General features: G+C 42.0%; 1 pseudogene; it reads right to left on the minus strand.

The window, feature by feature from the left end:
- Positions 1-6,114: 6,114 nt before the first annotated feature.
- Positions 6,115-8,727, minus strand: LOC121397080 (annotated as a pseudogene).
- Positions 8,728-18,054: the final 9,327 nt, after the last annotated feature.

The following is an 18,054-nucleotide window of genomic DNA, read 5'->3' on the forward strand; positions in this document are numbered from 1 at the left end:
CAAGCATTCTGGATAACAGGTTCCATAGCCGTATATCTTTCACACTAGGTTTCATGTGCAGGAGACAGTTGATATGGAACATACCATTTAACAGAAAAACGTGGCCTCTCAGGCCAGACACAAGCAGCGCAGTTACACTTTCTATTAAACAGACAAGTAATCCCCATCCACGCTATTATTCACACAGCTGCTCCGTGACGGATTTCTCCAAGGGCGGGAATATGGTTTCATATAAAACCTACAGGGATTTGGCCTGCGCCACTGCTACTATTTCTGCTGTGCAAGTGTGGAGGAATTTCACCTTAATGCCGCAGGCAAACGCTCGGAGAGAAACGACACCGAGCTTTATTCCCGACAGTACCAGGAAAGGAAGATTTGAATAACACAGATCTTCACCTTCAAGTTAACTTTTAATATGTTATAGAATGGCTAATTTTAATCAACTTTTTAAATGGACTTCATTTTTTCTTTTTGAGAATTATTTACCTTCTTCTTGTGACTCTTTCCAGCTTTCACATAGGGGGTCACTGACACCATCTAAAAACAAATGCTCTGTAAGGCTGCACATTAATTGTTATTGCTACTTTGTATTAGTCAGCTTTCTATTCAGGACCTCTCCTATTAATATTCCAGTCTCTTCTTCAAATTAATGCATGGTTGCTAGGGTCATTTGGTCCCTAGTAACTAGATTGCTGAAATTGCAAACTGGAGAGCTGCTGGATAAAAAGCTGCAGGTTTTGTGGAGTAAAAACCCAGATAAACATGTTTACCCCCTCAAACCATATATTATGGAAAGTGCACATTCTGCCGAATCTTAAATGGGTACCCCTGCCTTTGTGCTCCAAACTACTGAGTCGCAAGGCTTTCCCTAAATTTCCTTACCCGAGACCACCTTGCCTTACTATACACATTATCCCACAGTTACAGTCCCTACAGCCTACTATTACTATACACACTATCCTCCCTATCCTACAGTTACACTCCCTTCATCTAAGACCATCTTGTCTTACTGAACACACTATCCCAGTTACACTCCCTTCCCCTGAGACCATCATTCCTTACTATACACACTGTCCCACATACAATCTCTTCCCATGATGCATCTTTCCTTTCTATACACACAATCCCACAGTTACAGTCTCTTTCCCTGAGATCATCTTGCTATTAATATACACACTACCCCCTACTACAGTCCCAACCCCTAAGAAAATCGTGCCTTAATATAAACATTATCCCCCAGTTACAGTCACAACAGGAAGAAAAAAGTATAATAATAAAGGGAAATATCTGATGACGTTTAGTGTCTCTCTCTGTACAGGCTATAAGCAAATGTAGGGGCTGTTTCTGCTGAACTATGCTTAGTAGAAGGGAAAACCAATGGTGACAGTTTTATTATATCTCTCTATACCAGTTAGAAGCAAATATGGATCTATTTCTATAAAATTGTGCTTAGTGCAGAATACCTGTCCTGCAATAAATTTATGGTTTATCTCTGTATGGGATATAAGCAAACGCCGAGGGTTGTTCCTGCTGAATGCTGCTTAGTACAAGGGAATATCTATGCTGGTATAGCTTTATGCTATCTTTCTATATGGGCTATGAATAAACCTAGGAGGCTGCTCCTTCTGAATTACAGTGAGTAAAGGAGTATATCAATTATGACTTTTAGCGTATCTGTGTGTACAGGCTGTGATCAAACCTAGGGGTCTGTTCCTACTGAACTATATAAATGTATATATGAATGTATAATGTTCATATATAATAATGTAGCATAGTTTCCCTTTACACTTGATAGAAGCACAGGGTGTGGAACTTGTTCCCAGTGTCGCAGTGGCCCGGCGGGACCCTGTGAAAAAACCAGACCCCCTTTTTTTTTCATTTGGCGCTGCGCAGAGCCGTCAGCGCATGTGCATGGTGATGTGTGTGCATGAGCATCTCATACGTGTCGCAAGAGGTTCATCAGAGTAGGGCAGCAGGGGGGCCCTGGACAGCAGTCCCGGTCGGCCCCCAAGTCTGACCCTGCTTGTTCCTGCTAGAATTCTGCAGTTTCTGTATTGGGAGAAAAGTGGGAGCGCATATCAACAGCATGGAAGTAGGGTTTATACTCATGGCAGGAGATTTGCTGCAGGCTCATGTCAGCAGGGAACTCATAATGTTATTCACTATTTACGGGGAATATGTTATTTAGTGTCATCTGTACAGTGACATTACACATGGATTTTATCATTAATAAATGGAAATATATGACAAATGGATGAAGGAACCCTTTGTACATGGATTATAAATACAATAAAGCACGTGGGGCTGCAGGAAAGCTGCATTTGTGTTGTTTCATCTGCAATTTCTAAAGAAATCAGCGGTTCTATGATCCTGAAGTCGATCTAAACTGACATGTTCTTAGATGGAACACTCAGTGCTGAGTTCTAAACTGTCTCTGAAAGCAATATCAGCACAAAACAAACATGAAGAACACACAACCGGCACACGGAATTGCTTTTCAACGAGGGGGTGATCCCCTGAGTTTATTGTGTCAAACAGCTGCAAACACCTTTGGGTGAGCTTTGTATGTGGAGGGAATCAGCAGAAAAGAAGATGGGGAGCTACTGGGGCATCTTTGGATATTCACTGTTAAAGGGCTGTGGTGGTCTTGGGCTGGTACAGAAGTGCACAGTGTCAGACTGGGGGGCCCAGGGGCCCAAAGCCTAAGGCCCACCCAGCCACAAAGACCCCTCTCAACCCAACAGTCACCCCATTACCCCCCAGCACAGGAGCGAACATGCCTACCTGTGTACCACTTCATTTGTGTGTCATGGTGGGGTCAGGGTAAGTGGTGGCAGTGAAGGGAGCAAGTCTGGGCCAGCGGGGCACCGAAAGAGCCAGGGCCCACCAGTTTTTTTCCCAGGTGCCCCGCCAGCCGATTCTTACCCTGGAAGTGCAAAACACATTTCTATCCTAATTCTTTGCTGAGCTTTAGTTCCCCTTTGAAAATAATGTGGGAAGTTATGTGGGAGGGAGAAGGGGGCACAAATACATTTCAGAAGCATTTCCTAAAATGGACACCGTACAGTCTGTGAATATATTATGAACAAGTCATACTGGTGTCTTTGGCAAGTGGGCCTGCACCTCCATCCCCCCAATCCCTAAGTCCTCCACCTAAATATTGTGTAGCACGTAGCCTCATTCAGGGACATAACTAGCCGGGCCACAGAGCAGATTCTTTTTAAGTCCTCTACTGGAATGTAGCCTTGCCACTTTTTTTGGAGAAAAATACCAATCTTCATATATTTTTAGCTTTTCCCTATTAATAACATTGGCATCAAGCGTGATTTTTACTTGTCTGGTGGCAACCCTACTGGGGTACCTCTACCTCCTGGGCCCTCAATCAGCTGTACAGTTGCCTCTCATCATTCTCCATAGTGTGTAATACAGCAGGCCCTATTGTCACAGTGGGCCCAGGATGCTGTATGGTGGTAAAATACCGGCCAGGTGGCAACCCTAACCACTTCCACCCACTTGCTCTTTTACTGCAGGTTTTGGAATAAGAAGAGGAATGCAGTGTTCACTTAGAAGCTTAATGGAGCTCATGTGTATGCTGCCAAATTTCTTTCTGTGTCCCTCACCCTGCTTCCCTTCTTTAATTATGGAGCATTGATCCTGGGAGCAAAACCGATCGCCGTTAAGGGATCAGGAAGGAATTTTTCCCTCTAGTGAAGCAGATAAGATCAAGCTTCACAAAGGTTTTTTTGCCTTCCTCAGGATCGAAAAGCCCAATGTATTCCATCAATAAAGCTGTGACTTACACAGATTAACCACAAAGAAGCTGTGTGTGTATTTATTCTGGGTATTGGTGGGCTGGGAATAAAGGTTGGTCCTTCCTTAAAAAAGCCAAGGTAACATATACAGGGAGAGGAAGATGGGAGGGTGAATCAAATAGCCCCAATAACAATAAGTTTAGAAGCTGCTGTGTTGTTGCTAGGGTCCCATTTTCCTTAGAAACCAGATCAGTGACAGAGAGGAAGGTGAAAACAACCTATTGCTAATGAAAAGGGGTAGTTGGAATATAAAATGTGGTGGCCTAGGGTATAATAGCATGTAATCATAAGGAGAAGAGAGCAGAAGTCTATAGGATTTGGTGTCATGAGAAGACAGTTAGGGGAGGGCAGGCGGGCTCCCTGTGTGGGTAAAGGTGAGGGCAGGAGGGAGGGCTCCATGTGTGGGTAAAGGGGAGGGCAGGACTGATTGCTACAAGTCTGTAGGATATAACAAGCCCCAGGGCAAACTGTGCCAAATGAAAAGAGTATGCAAGTGTTGTATCTATTTTTCTGATAAACAGTCTATTCATAAGAAGGAAATCAATGTTAGCAGAGCCAATGCCAAGGGACTGCATTATGCCCTATGGCCTCCCTCTGTCTCCTGCACAAACTGTTGGAAAACCTAGGGAGACCTCCAGCCATCAACGGATCTCCACTGTCCTGAACAAGTGATTTATCTCTATATATCAGCGATACATTGCACTAATATGAGAGCTACGGTATAGAGAGCGCCAGAGCTGAATGAGAGCTGTGAAGATGTGGAATTGTCTCCCTGAATCAGTGGTACAGGCTGATACATTAGATAGCTTTAAGAAGGGGTTGGATGGTGTTTAGCAAGTGAGGGAATACAGGGTTATGGGAGATAGCTCATAGTACAAGTTGATCCAGGGACAAGTCAGGTTGCCAACTTGTTTTTGCCCCTCTGAGGCAAATTAGAGAGGCTTCAAATGGCAGGTTATATATTGACTAAAAAGGTTGAACTTGATGGAATTGTGTCTCTTTTCAATCTATGTGACTATGTTACATAAAACACATTTGCTATAGTAAGTACATATCTAACATGTGACTTATGGTACATATACTGCAATCACTAATGCAGCCATTGAGGGAAGCTTGAACTGCCTTTTCCATTCAGTACCATGGACAGCACTCTGTGGCTGCAGCTCCTATTGATTGACACACTGGTTGGTGGCACCAAGCTGTCACAGCAAAGAGCCAGTTCTATACAAATACAGATAAGATATTTATGTCATTATTCCTATTAGATATCCTTGTACCACTGATATAGGCTGGCTCTGTGGTCGGCACGTATACGTATAGGTTTACTTAAGTATGTGGCATATGGGGCCCCCAAAATGAAGACAACCCATTTGAGCTATCAATTCTGTCATTCCTGCAACACATTTACAGAAATTACACATTCCCCCGAATACAAATTGGGTATGCTTATCTTTCTACTACAAAGCACCAAGCCGAAAACATTTCCTACATTTTTCGGATTTGGTTACATTTCCAAAAATCACCTAGACGCTTTCACCTTGAAGTATCTTATCTCTCAAATAGTAATAGTTACCAAGATAAAAAAAAAACGAAATACTAGCGCTGAGAGCGCATTTGCCCGGGACCCTCCGCCAACATTGTGGACCTCCCCCTCGACTCCCTCTGTTGCAAAAAGGCGAGCGCACAAGGGGGGGAGGGCAGCAGGAAACTTCAGGCAGCAGAGGGGCCACAATCTCCCCTCATTAGCAAGAGGAAGAAGTTGGATCTGAAAGGACAATGTAGAGCCAAGGGTTGGAAAATCAGAAATAAACTGCCAAACTGATAACCAGGACATGCCAGTGGGCCCCGGTTCCCCCAGTTCTGACACTGCCTGCCAAATAAATGGATATCTGGCTGCTGTCTATCTGCTGTATAGTATAATAAAAAACTTCTAAACCTTTATATATGAATTACTTCTACAGCCTACGACCAGAAATTGCCTTATTGGGCAATGCCGGACTGAGCCTGAGCTTGTTCTGTACCGACCAAGTCATAATACTTACCATGAGAGTGTCCCAGGGAAATGTCTTCCTCTGTCTTCTGATCTCAATTCTATCCCTTCTGCTTTATCCTTCTCTTTTCTTCTGCTTCTTACTGGCATATTCCTGATTCTTACTGGCATATTCCTGATAAAGATAAATGTATAAAAATTATAAATAAAAAAAAACTATATCAAGGTTTTTATGGGACAACTTAAGCTTACCAAATCTACTATAATTTATATGCAATCCCACTAAATAAATAATATTGAATAAAACCCTGCTTGAGAAATTGACATCCTTTAGGTTCACCCCAATAGTGCACATTTTGACTTTTTTAACCTTTTAAACACGCGAGTGCAACTCATATTTATCGTAATAAAAGATTTTTACACTTTATACAGCGCATTTGTTTTAGAGTCTTTTGGGAGTGGAAATTAAATGCCCACAAGGTATACAATACCTTGTATGCTGAGAAGCTTCTTCTTTCCAAGGTCATATATCTTCAACAACTTTCCAACTCCAATAAAAACAAGTGCCTGGTGTACAAATTCCAATTTTCCCCCATTATTCACCGGTTTGTAAGTGCATACTAATCCAGCAGCAACAAAACAGGGATTCAGGATAAGGTTTTTAGCCACCCCCACCAAGACATAAAAGTCATCTCCAGTATTAGTGAAGCATCACACTGCCACACTGAACGCAGACTCATTTTGTTCCACTTGCACCAAATCAAGAGCATTTCCCAGGATAGGGTTCATGACACAAATAGTACTGCAAATATCAGAGTTAAAAGCACCTTCCACCAACTGAGAAGCAAACAAATGGTGTGCAGGCTCAAGCGAAATATAGTAAATGTAATACTGAAAGGAAAGAATGACCCACAAAGTTGCACCACCCCATTTAGTATTTCATAATTCCAAAGAACAAAAGACAAAACTTAACCTTTATTGGTGTGTGTTAAAATGAGCCAAGGAGAGAACAAAAATGTCAAATTACAATTAGGAGGAGCATATTATTATCTTAATCTTGCAGTATAACCCAGATTCTTATAAATGAATCATAGTAATATTGATTGGATTATATGAGAAGCATCCTCACTGGGATTAACTACAATAACCATGTACATTAGTACAATAAGCACATAGCATATTACAATCACCCACACTTCCCCCAGGGGTTTGTGCACTAATGAGTGTGAGAATATTCAAAGGTGAGAGTTACAGCCTGTTTAAACTACGGCGTCGCCGTTTCTTCCCCTCGCGTATGGGTCAGTAATATTGTAAGGCTAATACAAGCGTGAGAGTTGCAGCCCCTGCCAGTTTCAACTAAGTCGTCTGTGTTTCTTCCCATCCCATATAGGTCAAAAATGTTATAGTGCCATTACCCAAACTGAAAATGGCAGGGGCAGATACACAGCTTAACTCGTGGGTTGCTCTGGCTTGATTGGGTATTGGCCTTACAGTATTACTGACCCATATGCGAGGGGAAGAAACGCCGACACCGCAGTTTAAACTAGGGATGCACCGAATCCAGGATTCGGTTCGGGATTCGGCCTTTTTCAGCAGGATTCGGATGAATCCTTCTGCCCGGCCGAACCGAATCCGAATTTGCATATGCAAATTAGAGGTGGGGAGGGAAATCGCGTGACTTCGTCAGAAAACACATAATTAAAAATGTTTTCCCCTTCCCACCGCTAATTTGCATTTGCAAATTAGGGTTTGGATTCGGTTTGGTATTTGGGGGATAATAGTGGATTCCGAGCATCCCTATCTTAAACAGACAGGGTCTGTAACTCTCAGGTTTGAATATTCTCTCACTCATTAGTGCACAAACCCCTGGGGGAAGTGTGGGTGATTGTAATTTGCTATGTGCTTATTGTACTAACGTACATGGTTATTGTAGTTAATCCCGGTGAGGATGCTTCTCATATAATCCAATCAATATCGACTATGATTCATTTATAAGCATCCGGGTTATACTGCAAGATTAAGCTAATAATGTGCTCCTCCTAATTGTAATTTTAAATTTTTGTTCTCTCCTTGGCTCATTTTAACACACACCAACAAAGTTTAAGTTTTATCTTTTGTTCTTGGGAATTATGGAATACCAAATGGGTTGGTGCAACTTTGTGGGTCATTCTTTCCTTTCAGTATTACATTCATGACACAAATGACTGATGCCCACTGGCCATTGCCAGCCTTGGGAGAGCCAAAGATGGACTCTGGCAGATTCTGATTCAAGAATTCAGCTGCCATCTCTGCTGCCAGTTCTCTTTCATTCTCTCCTGCTGTCTCTACCATTTTCTCTACCATACGTTGTTTGTTCTGGGCTTTTGTAGTCTCAGCATAAGCATTATGATAATTTTCAATAATGATAACGATAAGTTACTTTCTGGATGAATGACAAACTTGCGTGGAGTATACTGAAGTGGAAATGCCACCTGGTTAATCATTGCTCCCAGTTTCTCCAGTGCCAAGACCTGCACCCACCAATATATCAATATATACCAAATCCGGATTAGAGTGCGGTTGCCAGCGAATCTATATATATATATATATATAGATATATATATATAGATATATATATATATATATAGCGGGGAGGGAAATAGCATGACTTTTTGTCATAAAACGAGGAAGTAAAAAATGTTTTGCCCTTGCCACCCGTAATTTGCATATGCAAATTAGGATTTGGATTCGTTCGTTATTCGGCCAAATCTTTCGCGAATAATTCAGGGGTTCGGCCGAATCCAAAATATTGGATAATGTACATCCCTAATATTTATAAATTTATCGTGTCGCAGCGTTGATGCAACGCGACTGTCGGATGTAGACGCTGCACAGTGTGTCTGCATCCGACAGTCGTGTCACTTCAACACTATCCAACAATAGCATTACTTACCTTATTTTCGTTGCATCCGACGTGACGCCTGTGTGTTTGCGCAGCGCGACGGAAACGTCTGTGGAGTCCTGCCCTTATTCTTAAGATCAGAAAGATGTTGCGCAACCAGAAAGATTTCCCCATCTGAAAAAGAAAGAAAAACATATGGTAATTATAAAAGGGATGGTTAACTCTTAAGTAAACTTTTAGTATGTTATAGAATGTCCTATTCCTAACAACTTTGCAATAGGTCTTTATTATTTATTCTATCTAGTTTTTTGAGTTATTTCCCTTCCTCTTCTACCTCTTTCCAGCTTTCAAATGTGGGGGTCACAGACCCCAGCAGACAAAAAAAAATACAATTTTATTGTTATTGTTACTATGTATTACTTAATTTCCTATTACATCCCTCTCCTATTCATATTCCGGTCTCTCATCCAAACCACTGCCTGGTTACTAGGGAAAATCAGACCCTAGTAACAGCTGCTGAAACACCAAACCTGACAGCCGCTGAACAAAAAGCGAAAAAACTGAAAACAAAAAACTTTTTTACACTATACATACATCGTTTTACATTTACACAAATACAAATGTATATACATGATGGATGGTTAGACCTGCAGACATAGTGTGTTTTCGTCCTACAAAAATGATCCAGTTTCATAGCACAGAGAAAGGGAAAAGTCTAGTCATATTCTGAGAAAATTTGCAATTGGTTTTCATTTTTTATTATTTGAGGTTTTTGAGTTATTTGGCTTTTTATTCGACATCTCTTCAACTGGCATTTAAAGCAATCTGGTTGCTAGGATGCAAATTCCCCTAGCAACCATGCATTTATTATGAATAAGAGACTGAAATATGAATAGGAGAGGCCTGAATAGAAAGATGAGTAATTAAAAGTAACAATACATTTGTAGCCTTACAGAGCATTTGCTTTTTTAGAAGGGGGTCAGCGACGCATATTTGAAAGCTGTCAGAAGAAAAAAGCAAATAACTATAAAGCTGTAAAAAATAAATAATGAAAACCAATTGAAAAGTTGCTTATCTGGGGGGCGTGGCTAGCCAGCGAGATTGATGGTAGCACGGTAAAGGAGCTCCATACAACTCAGAGCCGTAAGCCTTCTAAAAATACACAGAGACATGGGGAAAACATATAAATCCAAAGCCGAGAAGGAGAAGCAGCACACTCGAGGGAGCACGCCAGCAGACAACAGTGTGGCACCGATCTTTAAGCAGCTAAGACCGGACCACGTGTCTCCCAATATGGCGCCTGTAAGAGAAGAAGCTCCGGAATACAGCAATCACCAAGACCGAGACACATCAGACGCAAAGAGCGCAGGAGACTCAGATCGCCACACCTACCTCAAAGCATTACCAACGAAGGAGGATATTAAAAACCTTCTGCGGGAATCGGTGGATAACATCAGGGTGGAGCTGCATGAAATAAAGACGGATCTATCAAACATGGCGGACAGAACATACGCAGTGGAGAGCAAACAAGGTAAACTTTTACAAAACCAAATCACACTGACACAAATCATACAAATCAATGCCAAAAAGCCCAAATAGAGGAGAACAAAAGGCACTTAGACCATATAGAAAACAGGAGCAGGAGGAGCAATATACGGGTCATATATTGCCAGCTATTCCCTTTGTATGAGTTCTACTTTTCAAAAGGCTAAAAAACAACTGGACTAAGTTGTGGACTAGTAACATCCAGGAGCGTACCGATCCAAACAGTGGCGAAGGCCATCACAACCCCCCCCAAGGATAAGATACCCAACCACTACAACTATCCCACTGGGCAACAACCTCCCAGGGTGACGAGTAGTAATATATGTGTAGAGATACTGAATTTATCTCACTGGTTTAACAGTTAAAATGTTTATGCGTTCGTTAGCTACCTTTCTCCACTTTCTCAGGAGCTGAAGCTGTGTTTTACAAATGATGACATGCTATCTCCCTACCTACTATCTCAAATACAATTATTTGACAATGCTATGCCTAGGTTTATGAGGGTTGTTAGATGCAGAATTTGTCTTAAGAAAGGTTCTCACAACCAGAAAATGGCTAACATAAAATGTACACTAATGTCTTTAATGTTAATGGAATCAATGCCGGGCCTACTCGCCCCCTACTTCGCCCCCCACCGCTCGCGCATGCATTGAAGTGTGCGAGCGGAAAGGACGCGCGAGTGCGCATGTGTTAACTACGTACAAGTGCGGCCACAGCTTTTGAACATAGCGGTCCGAGCTAGGGGAAGCCGTCAGAAGAGGAACGTGCCTGGCGCCCCTGTGCCTTTGCACCTTAGGCAAGTGCCTCTTCTGCCTAACCCTAGTTCCGTCCCTGAATGGAATGGATGAACCTTGCAAAAGAGCACAGGTCTTCCATGAGTGCAATAGATTGGGAGCCAAAATTATATTCTTATTACAAGTAACACACTTTAAAGTAGGGAACGTACCGATAATTAGTAATAGATCATACACACAGATATTTACAAGTAACAACCCAGAGAAGAAGGCGTTAGGAGCTATGACATTGATCCACAAAGACTTACCTTTTCAATGTACTGATACTCTGAAAGACAAAGAAGGAAGGTGTGTGATAATTAAAGGTGAACTTGCCAACACTAAGGTTACGCTAGCAAATATTTACCTACCCAATCAGGGGCAATTGAGTATACTTACAGAAATAGAATCCCGGTTGAAGACATTCACGGAGGGCCTGTTGCTCATCGGGGGCGAGATGAATATCATTATAAATCCTTTACAGGACACATCCACCGGCAAACCCAATACAGCCTACAAAACTTTAAAAGATAAAACTGGTGTTACATAATCTGCAGGTAGTAGACACATGGAGGAGCCTGAACCCAAAGGGTAAATACTTCTCCCATTATGCAAAAGCTTCCACTAGCTATGCAAGGCTGGATTACATATTCATGGCACAAACCTGGTTACACTATATGAGATCAGCACGGATAGAACACATATCTGACCATGCCCCTATCACATTCGATTTTGAAATACCCAATACGCTAAAACCGGAGTTTATCTGGAAGTTTAATGAGCATATACTACTTAGCAAAGAGAACAGAGAGGAAGTCAGGAACCACTTACAGAACATTGTCAAAGAAAATGATTTACCAGGAATCAACCCTGCAACGCTTTGGGAAACCCACAAACGTGTCCTTAGAGGCCGCCTGATAGCTTTGTGTTCTAAAATAAAAAGGAACAGGAACAAAGAAATATACACATTAATACAAGACATTAATGCTCTAGAAAGGATGCACAAATAGGGTAAAAAAAAGGGTAAAAGACCAGTTAGAAGGTAAAAGGGAAGAGCTTAAAAACAGACAAAGACATACAAAGCGTATTTAGGAACTAAACAGAGATTCTATGAATATAACAGTAAGTGTAATAAATTTTTCATGGGCCAATTAAAAAGGCAGCATGAAAAAACATATATAGCAGCCATTAAAGCTATGAAGCAGAATATGCAGTATGGAACGCAAAAAATAGCCCGATGTTTTCAAGAATTTTGTCAGGCCCTTTACAACATAAAAACTACACCAAACTCTCCTAAGGTTATTGGAAAAATTAAGCAATTCGTCCAAAAAGCCAAGTTACCCCAAACTTTAAGATCAATGCCAGCAAATCAGAGGCATTAAATGTAAAGAGTGAGGCATTAAATGAATTGAAGAAAATTTTCCGTTTATATGGGCCAGACATACTATTAGATACCTCGTGGTTAATATACCGAGAGACTTACAAAATATTTATAAACACAATCATATCCCCCTGTTAGAGATAGACAAGACAATTAACGGATGGAACCATGAGCAGATAACTTGGTTCGGTAGGCTACAAATCATCAAAATGATAATATTACCAAAGATTTTATATGTACTACAAATGTTACCTATCATACTGCCACCTATCTTTTTTAGAAAAATGAAAACGTTGTTCTCCAAATACTTCTGGAATAACAAAAAACAAAGACAAAAATACACCATATTAACCAGAAGCAAACAGCAGGGCGGCCTGGGAGTACCAGATATGTACCTGTATTATGTAGCGATTCACCTGACCCGCATCCATCAGTGGCACCTGGGGTCAATAACAAAATAATATTGGATCATAGCGGAACAACAATTTTCTAAGGTACCGTTGCACAATACTATTTGGGTGGCACCTCAAAATATCCCACAAGAGTGTCTCAAGCATCCGCTGGTAGGGGCTACTATTAGGATATGGAAGAGCAACATGACAAAAAAAGGGTTTGTCCATAGCCCCTTCTCCTTTACTCCCGTTTTCAGGCAACCTTGACTTTCCACTCCATGGAGAAGAGGGCGTTCGCACACTGGGCTACAACTGAAAATAGGGCAACGATAACATTAGATTTCACAAAAGGGGACAAAATGTTAACTCTGATACAAGTCCAAGCAAATAGACTACCCCACCCAAGAGATTTCTGGTGTTACACAAGGCTGCATCACTATGCGGCCACACTAAATCCGGGACTGCTAAACAGAGAGCTTACTTGGTGGGAACAGATGATGCGGAAAGCAATAACGATGAAAAGCCCTTATCCCAGTTCTATAAAGGTTTAGTGGCTAACATACAAGAGAATAATATCGAGATAGAAATTAAATGGGAGAGGGAACTGGCTGAGAATATACCAAGAGAGAGGTGGACACAAATTTACAGATGGATGCACAAATTTTCCTTTCCCACTACACCCAAGTTACAGGGATATTTGGTTTCATCCCATACCGTGAAGATAACATACATACTCTACCCTCAGGTTAGCAGAGGGACTAAGACAAAAACAAAAAGCATTTTGTAATATGCAAGAGTAGGGATTCATATTTAATGTTTTAGGAAAACTCCTCTGTTAGCAAAAAATGAAGCAATTAGTGATGTGCGGGTCCAGAATTTCTCGACCCTGCACCCGACCCTAACCCGCCCGCTCCCTACCGGAATCCGACCCAAGCCCGCTCTCCCCTTTATTTATAGGCCCGCCCCGCAGTGACATCACAAAAGGGGCGGAGCAGGCATAAGTCTATAAATTCCGGCGCGGGAAGCCGGCAGTACTAGGTTGCGGGAGAGCAGGAGAAGAGCTCAACCCACACCCACCCGCGCATTTTTCCAGGAGTCGGCCCTAACCCGCACGATCCGCGGGTAAACCCGCGGGCCTCGGGTCGGCCCGCACATCACTAGAAGAAATGTATGTACTGATACCCCTCCCTTTTTTCCTTCTGTCAGTCCCTTCCATAAACATTTTGAAAATATAAATAAAGAATTTACAAAAAAAAAAGTTGCTTATCATTGCCCATTCTATAACATACTAAAAAGTGCCTTACAGGTGAACCACCCCTTGGACTTAATAGGAAGCCAAAGAAATGCTATTTTTAATGTTGCAGAGTTTTCCATCTTATGAATTCCATTATTCTGCCGTTAATATGACTAGGCCCTTTAGAAGCAGCCATTTGTCACTCTGCCGAAGCATAATCACAGGCCATTTTGGATACGATGCAGGGGTCACTGTATTATTTTTTAACTGGTTTTTTTTCAGCATTTTCATTTCGTGTTTCAAGACCATGTTTCAGCAAAAATTTTAGTCTGTGTGTATTAGGGATGCACCGAATCCAGGATTCGGTTCGGGATTTGGCCGAATCCTTCTGTCCAGCCGAACCAAATCCGAATCCTAATTTGCATATGCAGGGAGTGAAATCTTGTGACTTTTTGTCACAAAACAAGGAAGTAAAAAATGTTTTCCCTTTCCCACTCCTAATTTGCATATGCAATTTAGTATTCGGATTAAGTTTGGTATTCAGCCAAATCTTTCATGAAGGATTCGATGGTTCGACCAAATCCAAAATAATGGATTCGGTGCATCCCTAGTGTGTATGTCAACAAAAAGAAAAGACACTAAGCAGAAATAGTATGATCTTAAGTGATGTGCCAAGCAGTGAGGCTAAAATTCGGGTGCCTATTCTGGGTTAAACTTCCATCAGAGGTTAATTTAACCATTTAACCACCCATTGATCTGTAAAGATGTATGCAATGTATGTATTAGGAGGCTTTCCAGCAAATAAGGGTAACAAGCCTATCAGAAGGAATCAAAAAGGTTCGCTGATTCTAACATTGATAGCAAATTCCACGTAAAGAAGACAATTTGTAATATATATTTTTGCAGAACTGTAGAATATATGTTGGCATGAAGTGACTTGTCTATGATCAGTATTTATAAACCATTGGTATGGGTTTATTGTGTCTAATGCATGAAGCAGTATATATAGAACTACATTACACAAGTACATCTGGATTTCCATGGGGGCTAGCAGAGTAATGGAAAAATAATATGTTGAGGGATTTCAAACTTGAAGACCAATTGCAACAATTTCAACACAATAGCACTGTTTACCACTACTAAAAATTAATTTACAGGTGAATTGCCCTTTAAAGTAAAATCCCGAGAACTGGGCCACCATCAGAACCCATGGGGCCCCTGGGGAAGTCCAGTCAGACACTATCCCACAGATACAGTTGTTACCACAAAGGTCACCTTGCCTTACTATACACAGTATCCCATACATACAGTTCCTTTCATTATTCCCATTGTCCCTTACAAAACACATTATCCCACAGTTAAAATCCATATTCCTGAGACATCTTACATTCCTATACACACTATCCAACAGTTACAGCAACAATCTCTGAGACCATCTTGCCCAGTTTCAGACTGGGCCGGCAGGACACCGAGAAAAAACCCGTCCGTACCTATATTTGCCTCTTAATTCTGCGACCCCCTTTATCGGAGGTGTGTGCATGAGTGCAACCAAGGCTCTGGTCGCATGTGTGTAAATGCGGCGCCGCACGCATGTGCAAAGATGCAGCACGCAGACTAAGCATACAGGCCGGCACAGACGAAAACGCCTGCGTGGCAGGGGGCCGGCTCTGGGGCAGTAGCCCAAGTGGGCCTCGGGCCCCCCAGTCCGACCCTGATCTTGCCTTACTAAACACTATCCCACAATAGCAGCAACAATGCCAGAGACCATCTTCCCTTACTATACAGACTCTCCTACAGATACAGCAACAATCCCAGAGATTATCTTGCCTTACTATACACACTATCCCACAGTTACAGCAACAATCACAGAGACCATCTTGTCTTACTATACACACTATCCCACAGTTACAGCAACAATCCCAGAGACCATCTTGCCCTACTATACACACTATCCCAAAGCAGCAGCAACAACCCCAGAGACCATCTTGCCTTACTTGCAGAATTAGGATTTCACCCACATGGAAGCAGCACCATTTTATAGGACAATCTTTGTCTCACACACACAGCGTCATGTGCTCAGGGTGGGGCTGTAAAAAGATACAAAGTAAAATGTATGGAGCTGGTGCCAGGCAGAAATAGCTGCAGTGTTATCTGGAGAGAGAGAATCATCACATATTGCCATTTTAAACTCCACATATGGAGTTAGTCTGTCAGATGCAGTTAGTCTGTCCTACTGCCAATCATTTGTGGCGTAGGGTTGTGCCAAGGCCACCCCCCTCTGATGGTGCAGGTAAAAATGTCTCTTCTCAACCCGAGACTTGGTTGGACCTGGATAGAGAGGGGGAAGGTTGGGAAATTCATGACCTGCACATTACTATACAATATCCCCAAAAAACTCCAAACTGTCATTCACATAACTACCTAGTTTTGACAACCAGTAAACATTTACATTTCCAAACTTAAAAGCTAAACAATATCCCACAGTAACAGCAACAACCCCGGAGACCAACTTGCCTTACTATTCACACTATCCCACAGTAGCAGCAACAATCCCAGAGACCATCTTGCCCTACTATACACACTATCCCACAGTAACAGCAACAATCCCGGTGACATCTCGCCTTGCTAAAAACTATCCTACAGTTACATCAAAAATTCCAGAAACCATCTTGCTCTACTATACACACTAACTCAAAGTAGCAGCAACATTCCCGGAGACTTTTCTGCCCTACTATACATGTTATCCCACAGTTACAGCAACAATTTCAGAGACCGTCTTGCCTTACTAAACACTATCTCACAGTAACAGCAACAATCCCGAAGACCATCTTGCTCTACTATACACACTATCCCAAAGTAGCAGCAACAAGTCAGGAGACCATCTTGCCCTACTATACACACTATCCCAATCAAAAATCCCGAAGACCATCTTGCCTTACTATACACACTATCCCACAGTAGCAGCAACAAGTCAGGAGACCATCTTGCCCTACTATACACACTATCCCAATCAAAAATCCCGAAGACCATCTTGCCTTACTAAACACACTATCCCACAGTAGCAGCAAGAATCGCAGAGACCATCTTGCCTTACTATAATCACTATCCTAAAAGTAGCAGTAACAATCCCGGAGACCATCTTGCCCTACTATACACACTATCCCAAAGTAGTAACAATTCCAGAGACTATTTTGCCCTACTATACACACGATCCCACAGTTACAGCAAAAATCCCAGAGACCATCTTGCCCTACTATACACACTATCCCAAAGAAGCAGCAACATTCCAAGAGACCATTTCGCCCTACTATACACACTATCCCAAAGTAGTAACAATTCCAGAGACTATTTTGCCCTACTATACACACGATCCCACAGTTACAGCAAAAATCCCAGAGACCATCTTGCCCTACTATACACACTATCCCAAAGAAGCAGCAACATTCCAAGAGACCATTTTGCCCTACTATACACACTATCCCAAAGTAGTAACAATTCCAGAGACTACTTTACCCTACTATACACACTATCCAAAAGAAGCAGCAACAAATCAAGAGACCATCTTGCCCTACTATACACACTATCCCAAAGTAGTAACAATTCCAGAGACTATTTTGCCCTACTATACACACTATCCCAAAGTAGTAACAATTCAAGAGACTATTTTGCCCTACTATACACACTATCCCACAGTTACAGCAAAAATCCCAGAGACCATCTTACCCTACTATACACACTATCCCAAAGTAGCAGCAACCATCCTGGAGACTATCCTGCCCTACTATACACACTATCCCAAAGTAGCAGCAACAACCCCGGAGACCATCTTGCCCTACTATACACACTATCCCAAAGTAGCAGCAACAACCCCTTACTTGCAGAATTAGGATTTCACCCACATGGAAGCAGCACCATTTTATAGGACAATCTTTGTCTCACACACACAGCGTCATGTGGTCAAGGTGGGGCTGTAAAAAGATACAAAGTAAAATGTATGGAGCTGGTGGCAGGCAGAAATAGCTGCAGTGTTATCTGGAGAGAGAGAA

This window comes from Xenopus laevis, chromosome 8L, assembly GCF_017654675.1.
Source record: "Xenopus laevis strain J_2021 chromosome 8L, Xenopus_laevis_v10.1, whole genome shotgun sequence".
In the NCBI taxonomy this organism is placed as follows: Eukaryota; Metazoa; Chordata; class Amphibia; order Anura; family Pipidae; genus Xenopus; species Xenopus laevis.